This window comes from Bos javanicus, chromosome 7, assembly GCF_032452875.1.
Source record: "Bos javanicus breed banteng chromosome 7, ARS-OSU_banteng_1.0, whole genome shotgun sequence".
Lineage (NCBI taxonomy): Eukaryota > Metazoa > Chordata > Mammalia > Artiodactyla > Bovidae > Bos > Bos javanicus.
Window position 1 is genome coordinate 27,768,389 of NC_083874.1, and position 9,959 is coordinate 27,778,347.

Sequence of the window (9,959 nt, forward strand, 5' to 3'; positions counted from 1 at the left end):
TTTCTGCTCTGATTGCTGTGGCCAAAACTTCCAAAACTATGTTGAATAGTAATGGTGAAAGTGGGCACCCTTGTCTTGTTCCTGACTTTAGAGGAAATGCTTTCAATTTTTCACCATTGAGGATAATGTTTGCTGTGGGTTTGTCATATATAGCTTTTATTATGTTGAGGTATGTTCCTTCTATTCCTGCTTTCTGGAGAGTTTTTATCATCTTTTCGAATTGCTGTCTTTATGGAATTGCCAGATCATATGGCAATTATAGTTTTTAGTTTTGAGTAGCCTCCATACTGTTTTTCAGTGGACTGTGCTAGTTTACATTCCCATCATGCACAAAGTTCCCTTTCTCTGAATCATTACCAATATTTGCTATTAATGTTTGTCTTCGTTTTGATGACAGCCATTCTGACTGATGTGAGGTGATATGTCATTGTGGTTTGGATTTGCATTTCCCTAATTATTAGCAGTCTTGACTATCTCTTTATGTACCTATTGGCCATTTACATTTTCCTCTTTGAAAAAATGTCCATTCAGGTCTTCTGCCCATTTTTGGAATTGGTTGTTTGATATTTTGATGTTGAATTATATAAACTGTTTGTATATGTTGGATATTAATTTCTTACCAGTCGTACTATTTGCAAATATTTCCTCCCATTCAATAGGTTGTCACCTCATTTTGTCAATCATTTCCTTTGCTGTGTGATTTGTTTAAATATAAGTTTAATTAAGTCCCATTTATTCATTTTGTTTTAATTTTCTTTACTTTAGGAGATAGCACCAAAAATGTTTGGTATAATTTTTGTCAGAATGTTCTATTTTCCTCTAGGAGTTTTAGAGTGTCTAGTCTTATAATTAGGTCTTTAATCCATTTGAGTTTATTTTCATATATGGTTTTAAAGAATGTTTTAATTTCATTTTTTACATGTGGCTGTCCAGTTTTCCCAGCAGCACTTAGTGAAGAGAGTGTCTTTTCTCCATTGTGTATTCTTGTCTCCTTTGTTGAAAATTAATTGCATGGTGCTTGATTAATTGGCTAAAGTGCTTTACTTTGGGGCTCTCTATTTTCTGCCATTATCTATGTCTGTTGTAGTGCCATTGCCATAATATTTTGATGACTGTAGCATTATAGTATAGTCTGAAGTCAGGGAACATGATTCCTTCAGCTCTATTCTTCTTTCTCAAGATTGTTTTGGCTATTCAGAGTTTTTTGTGTTTCCATACAAATTCTAAAATTATTGTTCTGGTTCTGTGAAAAAATGCCATTAGTATTTTGATCGAGAGTGCATTGTATCTGTAGACTGCCTTGGATATACGATGATTTTAATAATATTGATTCTTCCAATCCAAGAAGACAGTATATCTTTCCATCTATTTGTGTTGTCTTCATTTTCTTTCATCTGCATCTTATAGGTTTTGGAATGCAGAACTTTTGTCTCCTTAGGTAGGTTTATTCCTAGGTATTTTATTCTTTTTAATGCAGCAACTATTTTCTTTAACACTCTCTCTATGGCATCATATTTTTCTACCTCTTCTTCTCTCTATAACTCCCTTCCATGTTCCCTCCCCTGTGGACTGCTGCTGCTGCTGCTTAGTCACTTCAGTCGTATCCGACTCTGTGCGATCCCATAGACGGCAGCCCACCAGGCTCCCCGTCCCTGGGATTCTCCAGGCAAGAACACCGGAGTGGGTTGCCATTTCCTTCTCCAATGCATGAAAGTGAAAAGTGTAAGTGAAGTCGCTCAGTTGTATCTGACTCCTAGCGACCCCACGGACTGCAGCCTAGCAGGCCCCTCCGTCCGTGGGATTTTCCAGGCAAGAGTACTGGAGTAGCTTGCCACTGCCTTCTCTGACTAGCCTTATATACTTAATTGGTACAGTATTTCAAGGAGAGGAATTTGATTGGCCCAACCTAGACTGGATGTGTCTACCTGATGTTACTGTGGCCAAGATGAGAGGGCAGTCATTTGGTATAGGGATGGACACCCAGGCACAAGCATGAGAAAGAAAATAGAGTTAGACATGATCCTCTAATAACATTTATCATAGTCGATTCAAGTATTTAGGGCACCAGGCACCAAGGGAAGAATGAATAAGAGGGAGAGAGGGAAATGAAAGCCCAACTTTGTCTTCTATGGAGTTCTACTTTAAACTGACACTAATGGGCCACTATGGCCTTAATCATGGTGTGACTAGGTAATGAAGTTGTCACTGCTTTTTCTTGATTACTCTCAAGTTTTATGGTGGGATCATGCTCATTTTGAAAACGATACATGCTGCTTTTATCTCAAGTAAAAAGAGATACCATTTTAGAAGAAATTCTCTGCTTCTGAGAGGTTCTCTCAGAGCCAACTTCATTCCAGTATCTGGTTCTGGAAGACCAGGAGATCACCAGCTGTACATTTAGCATAAATGGAGTTAATGATAGATTTGCTTGAATAGAGGTTTCAGCCTCCAGCCTCCTAAATGAGTATTAGGGCACAAAACTGAAATGTTTGAGGAATGAAGATGTGGCATTTCCTACCACTGGCATACAGCCTTTCCTCAGGACACAGTTATGCCCCTCCTCTTCCATCTAGCTAGGGAAGCTATCTACTATATATGCATTTTCTTTTTGTTGTACTAAAATAATACTTAAAAAACAATCTGTTTCAGTTTGGAAAACAAAGTCCTATAAGCTGTGAAACCCACTAGGTCTCTTAAATAATTCTGCCCCAACTGAGTCACTAAGAAATATGAAGCAGATTCTAAATTATTCTGCCAATAGTGATTATTCTTCCTATACGACTGTCAATTTTATTTTTTTAAGTATGGAATGTTCATGTAAATGTCATTAAATATAAGTGAATTTGCCTAATCGATGACTTACTGAACCTGAGGAAAACACCGTGTGTGCTTACAAATACTGACTTTGTGTTCCCTCTTTTTAGCTGCTTGTTCCTTACAAAGTCCTACAAAGAGGTGATGTGACTATCTGTGCTTTGCAATTCAAGCTGTTTTTAAAGTGGAGAGAATTTCACTAGAATTTTTTCTCTCCCCCTTCCCCGACCCCTTCGCCCTTGCATTCATTAAAGCTGAGTTCCTGGCTCAAGTTAAGGGAAGATTTTAGTTATTATCCTTGGCAAAGGAAGTCTCCATTGTGGCTTTGATTTGAACTTCAGCTCTTCTGAGTGCAGGGGTCACATGTGAATTTGTTATGCTTCCTGGCAAATGTTTCAGAATAAATGAATCTGATGAAATTCTCATGAAGTATTTGTTTTTTAGTGTTTCTCTAATACACAATAAATTGTTATTTATGAGGCGTAATTGAAGACAATTCTGGAGGAAGTTATGTATAAGATTAGGGGGATTATTAAATCAACTTTATTGTGTTTTCAAAACTTAAAAATGGTTTACAGCTATAATAAATTGCTCGAGAGTGCTATCAACCCATAAATTTTAATAATTTAATAAACATTTTGCAGTTAAGTTGGGCTCATGGCCAAATCCCAAGGCTGGGTTTGTGTTGTGGATATAGTAATGTGTGTTTTAGTTTACCTGACTGTTAAAAGAACGAATTGTTCTCGTGCATGATAATCGTTGATTGGTCATTAATTTTAATGAGCTAAAAACTGGGAACTCAAATTTGAAGTTAGGAGGGTATACTAGGTTTCTCTGCCCCTCTTCAGTCAGTTTTACTAATCACTGTTGCTATTTAGTATCTTCATTGTTTATCTGAAGATACTGCAAACTTCAATGTGTGTTCGAAGATAGTTGCATTACTTCTGCTAGCCCTTTCACCTCAAAAATCTGTTATAAAAGTAATCACTGACTCACCTCCTATTAGTGGGCTGTTAACTACATAGTTAAAATATGCTTTTACACTAATACATTCAAAGTATTCATAATAATTTTGCACATAGAGAATTCTCAATATATATCCACTGATTAAAATAAATCTGTATCCGTATAATAAAGCAGACAAAATATGTGGTTGTTTTGCTATATCTTCTCTTGTGAAATTTGGTGGTCAAATTCAAAACAGCTCACTGAGAAGAATAGAACTATGTTGAGAGTCGGTATTGGCTTCAAATGTGTACCTTAATGAAATGTGCTAATTATGTGAGCATTATATGAAGCATTATTCATATGTCTGTCTAGACGAGAGTATGCCTAGATTTGAACCAAGTTAATTAGAGAGTATTTAATAAAAATATTATTTTGCTCTTTCCTCCCTTTATTCTCCTCAAATGAATCTTAAAACTAAAGTGCTTTAATTAGACTTTGTGATCAGTGGTTCTTCATCTGCTTTTTATGATTATCACAAAAATAGTCACCACTATATTAAAGGGTACTTAATGTAAGACTCAAATTATTGACTTTAGACTACACATTCTGTGATTTTAAAGAGAAATTTTGTGACCATGGTAAAATATGTGTGATGAGTATTAATACAGGAGTCTTTTCCTCTGCTTATTTAATTCTCATTTTCCCATCTTACTGATATGACTGAAAAAAACATACTTGATGATTTCTACCACCAAAAGAATGTCACTTGGTAACTAGAGGCAAGTATGTGTTTATCCACGCAAGATGGGCACATGCTAATATATGCACTTGCTATGCCTAAGTTTTCACTTAATGAAAAGCTTAATAAAAATCAGCATTCATAGCCCCTGCATAGTCAGATAAATTAGTTAATGCACAATAAGCAGCTCTTATGTATAATGCAAAAGATTAGTCTTATCATTTGCATAATGTGCTACAAACGGCCCACTGTTTCAAACATTTGAAGTTCCCCCGTTAAATGTGAGTTGAAAGCTGAATGACGTCAATAAGGTAATTATGCTTCATTTAGCATATCTCATTCATTCTCTGGAGTTCAAGACCCTATCTGAGCTCTGTTGACAGCACCACTGAAAGGCACTGGTAATGGTTCAAAAACAAAGCTGTGGCAGTCTGGAAAGAAGCCTGGTGTGCTCAAGTCTCCATTGTATGACTTGTTCCCCAGTAAAAACTCATTTGACACTCTGGCCTAGGCACATATTTATGTATAAATGTGTACAACTAGGAAGCTGTTAGTTTACACTGAGAGTAAAAGAATTTTCAGGCCAATCAGTGACTTCCAGACTCATCAGAATTCCCAGTGGAAAGAGATTGTCAAGGAAGTATTTCTGTCTTCCTCACAGACATGTTGATTCACACCCTGCTTCTGCAAGTAAGAAACGCAGAATTCACTGTCAGTTTTCCTTCCCTCCTCATCTTACCCCTAGAGAACATTTCCGTGTCTGTGCTAAATTAAAAGGCATTTTTTGAAAATTAATCTCATTCTATATAAATGCAAACGCATGCACGTGTGTGCGCGTGCACACACACACACACACACCAAAGTTTTACATATGTGAAAATTAAGACCCAAAGAAATTACACAGTTTACCTAAGACCTAGTTCTACTGGGTTTAAAGTAAGTCTCGGCTCATGACTCATGTTTTTTTGTTTTGCGTATTTTAAAAAAATTCTTTTTACATTTGTTTACTGTCTCAAGGGTAGAGAGTCAGCTGGCAAGTATTTTTGCAAAGGTTCATATTAAAACCGTAAAAATGATGGCTATGAAAGTATCTCTGAAAGATGATGCATTTGCACACTCAGACTCTTGCTCTTACTCTACTTAAAAGCAACCTGTGCTTGATCATTTTTTAGTATCTCCTGTAAAAACAGCATTTGGGCAAACATGGTAAAATTATAACTTTCTTCTGAAAATGGCATTTTATTGAAATCCTTCCTCTTAGATTGGTTAAATCTTCTTTCTTGCACATAGAAAAATAATTTGTTGGCCAGGAAATGTGTTTATTTTGAAATCATGTATCCTATATACCACTGCTCATTTTGCTCCACAATAATAATTTTAAATAGCACAATCCTTGGACTTTCTGGTACATAGAAAATCGAATCATTTTCTACAGTTAACCTTGTATATATGCTTATATGACTCTTTATATGCAATAGTTCTATCTTGCAAGGTCAACTATGCAGTTTAGGGCTAGAAGTAGGCTAAAAAAGTGTCATAAGATTTATTGTTCCTGCTTAGGAAGTAATAAGACATAGATTTTAGAACATAGATGTTGTTAAGACATGAATGAACACATTTATATTCAGAAGTCCAAAAAAGGTAGAGGATTTGCCATTGTAGCTGAAGAAAGCAATCAGGAAAGGAAACAAAGAAAAAGTCTTTAATGTTTCTTATACTGTAATTATGATAAGAAATATAAGAAACATTTAATGAGAAATTATTGTATTTCAGTTTGATGATTTTGTTCATTTACATCAATACTTTTCTTTATTGAAGTAAATTTATGTCAGAGCACTCATCTTTCCCTATTAACTAGGCAATAGTATAAATAATAGACAAATTAACTAAAATATTTACAGACACTAATTTGAATAGCTCTCAGCTACTACAGAATCAAATCTGAAACATAGAATGTCCTTGCAGTGTCACTAAACAAAAAGTGAGATGTCAAGTAACAGAAACGTGTCTCCAAATGACCAGTCTGAAAACGTTACTTCGGGTGGCTACACAACTCTGGCTTCGACCACTTTGATATGGACTTTTGCTAATTATCATCTTGGCCTCTAGGATTTTGTGTATGTGTGTTTGTGCAGCTATTTTCCAAGAGTCTTTTCTCTTCAATAGGTTCAGATGAGACAGATTACAGAAGTCCAATGAGAGAAATAATTGTAGCAGCAGCAATGCAGCTATAGTTCTACTCACACAGCGCGCTCCTGGGGTGCTCAGGTCTCCTAAATTGCCTCTGTGTAAAGAAGAGATAAAAACCTAACCCACCAATGGCAGAGGAGGTACAGCTGAAACAGCTCAGTTTCTCTAGTCATTTTCCAAATTTGAATGGCATAAAGGGATTTGTACAAGTGTCTTGAATCCAAAGTTTGATATGTAATGTTCAAAATGTAGACTGATTTCAACTCAGGGTGTTCTTTCATACTGTATCCATGTTGGCCATAGTCAGTTTTTATTAGGCACTAGCAAATGGCCTTTGTGACTATTGCTATGACAGTCAGTACTATATCTTAATTAGTATTATTTCTAGTTCAACTAAAATAGCTAAAGGGTCCTCTTGGGATCTATTCTGGGATATGGTTTTGTTTAATCTTATTATTAATGATAATAAATTTTTACTTCTTTGGAGTATCATCTGTATGCCAATGATTCCATTATTTAAACAAATAATTATCCTACCTTACAATTTCTTTTAGAACATGAAAATAACAAATCATAGTTATGGCTTATTCAAAGTAAATTAGTTCTAAAACACTAATAAAATTAATTGCAAGATGTTTGATTGGAAACCAGAGCCGGTTAAAACAGGAGCTCTCTTTTATGGTCTTTGATAATGCATTACTCTCTGAAATAAAGCTACCAGCACAAAATATCTCAGTGCTTGTTAGCAAACAAAGAGTAATTGAAACTTGGTTGCTAGGAGACATTATTTCTCCTTGTTGACAATCCTGATTTTCTTTGATTACTGGCACTATTGTTGTTCATTACACAAACTGCATGTTTTTATGTAACATTGAAGAAACATATTTTGGAACCCAATTGTTGTGTGAATACCACCATGTGCTACCAAAGAAATATTTATTCACAGGTTCGACAGGTTAACTATCTCTCATGAGCATTTTGTTCCAAAGGCTTACTACATATTTTTTGATTCCTTATAAAATATAATTTTACCGGAAATAAAATTCTGAGTTTTGCATAGTGAAGATTTGAAATAATCCATGAACTTAAGATTTTCTAAAAGCAGAAAAATAACCTTATCACTGTAAATTCAGCTTCTTCATTGTCGTTATTTCTTTTCTATATTCAAGATTATTTCATTTGCATGAGGGAAAAACAATATTCAGAAAATAGGAAAATGTTTATTTTAAATGAGGTTGGGTTTTAAAAATCCTGGAAGTTTTAAAATGATTTTAATAAAATGAGCACTTTGTTATTTAGTTTTCTTTGGTAAAGAATATTCAAATATATTTATTAAAAAAGCAAGAGTTAACATCATACTTGGCAAGCTTCAAACAAGTAGAATATATGTTATGCAGTATATATCTTAAAAATCTTCACTCCAAATGGAATTCCAGTTATTTTTATGCTATCTAACCTCAGGTTGGGTAACACTCAGATCTGTCTGCAGGTTCCTATCCTCACAGCTGTGAAAACTACTCTGCTGCTCTTTTAATGCCATCTTCACTCTTAACTTTTTTGCCTTAGGAATAGATAGACAACAGCAGAGAATTCTATCCCCTTTCTCTCTTGTCACATTAATTATCTTTTATCTTTACTCATTCTTATTCTCTCCTATCATAGAATAATGCTATGTTTCCAGTCTGAAATTCCTTCTTCTGCTTCTATTATCTTCTTTTGGAATCTTGGCTCTCATTCACCCTCTCTTTCCCTTTACTTAACATTTTTTTTTCTTTGCCTGGTTACATATTCAGGCTAAGCTAAAAGTCTTATTTTTTTTTGCATCTTTGTTTTTTGCTTTCTAGACTATTCAGAGAAAGTTCTACAGGTAGAGGTTGTCTCATTTTCTAAAACTGCAATTTTACGTCAAATACTCTACCTGAAATTTCTCTCCTATGTACAAATGGCCTCTGGAGCTCCAAATCAAGGATTTTTTTTTTTCTTAATTCACGTTCTTTTGACTTCACATTATGGTTGATGATTCTTTTAACGTCTTTTTAAAAATTTCCTTGAAAATTGCTGTCTTGGATATCTTCCCACCTTAATAATTTCTCACAAATCTCAGTCTGCTCTTTCTGTTCTTGTTTGTATCCTAAAGTTATCATCCCCCAAGTTCATCTTCTTACATTCTGTTTACTGTCTCATCCCAGCGAACAGCTTCAGCTGTCATCTCTGTACAGATCTCAAGGGAAAATTATATACAAAACCCCAACTATCTCCAATTCACTCCTGCATATTTAACTGCGCTTAAGCAATACTCTGGCTTCCCTGGTGGCTCAGAGGGTAAAACGTCTGCCTGCAATACGGGAGACCTGGGTTTGATTCCTGGGTCGGGAAGTTCCCCTGGAGAAGGAAATGACAACCCACTGTAGTACCCTTGCCTGTAAAATCCCACGGACGGAGAAGCCTGGTAGGCTACAGTCCATGGGGTCACAAAGAGTCAGACACTACTGAGCGACTTCACTTTCACTTTCACTTTAAGCAATACTCACATGGTTGCTTCATTGGCACCTTGAGCTCATCAAATTCATAGTATCCAGGGTCACTTTTCTATGAAAATTTCATTCTTCCTAATTATTTCAGTGTATATTAAGGGTTTCCCTGGTGGCTCAGCTGGTAAAGAATCCACCTGCCATGTGGGAGACCTAGGTTCGATCCCTTGGTTGGGAAGATCCCCTGGAGAAGGGAACGGCTCCCACTCCAGTATTCTGCCCTGGAGAATTCCATGGACTGTATAGTCTATGAGGTCACGAAGAAATGGACACGACTGAGTGACTTTCACTTTCATATTAAGCTACTATTATTTTTAAGCCATTTTTGTTCTTGTTTCATCAAATCAATTGCTTGATCCTTAAGATTTTGTCCTGTTTTCTTTGCCATCGCGGTTCATCAGTAATTTTTTTCATGGATTATGCCTTTGGTGTTGTGTCTAGAAAGTCATTACCAAACCCAAGGTCATCTAGGATTTCTTCTATTATTATTCTCTGGGAGTTTTATAGTTTTATGTTTTGCATTTAGGTCTATGATCCATTTTCAGTTCATTTTTGTAACAGTATAAGGGCTGTGTCTAGATTCACTTTTTTTTTTTTTTTGCATCTGAATATCTAGTTGTTCCAGCACCATTTGCAAAAAAGACTATCTTTGCTCCATAGTATAGCCTTAAATTATTTTTTAAAAAATAAATGATGTTAAATTGTTTCTTTTGCACTTTGCCAATCACCATTGCAAA

General features: G+C 35.4%; 1 long non-coding RNA gene across 1 annotated transcript in view; it reads right to left on the reverse strand.

Moving 5' to 3' along the window:
- The window catches only part of LOC133250999 (uncharacterized), a 90,738-nt gene extending 81,269 nt beyond the window's left edge, over nt 1–9,469 (reverse strand). The window contains exon 1 of the long non-coding RNA XR_009737477.1: nt 9,223–9,469. This is a non-coding gene — a long non-coding RNA (uncharacterized LOC133250999). The remainder of the gene's footprint in view (nt 1–9,222) is intronic.
- Nucleotides 9,470–9,959: the final 490 nt, after the last annotated feature.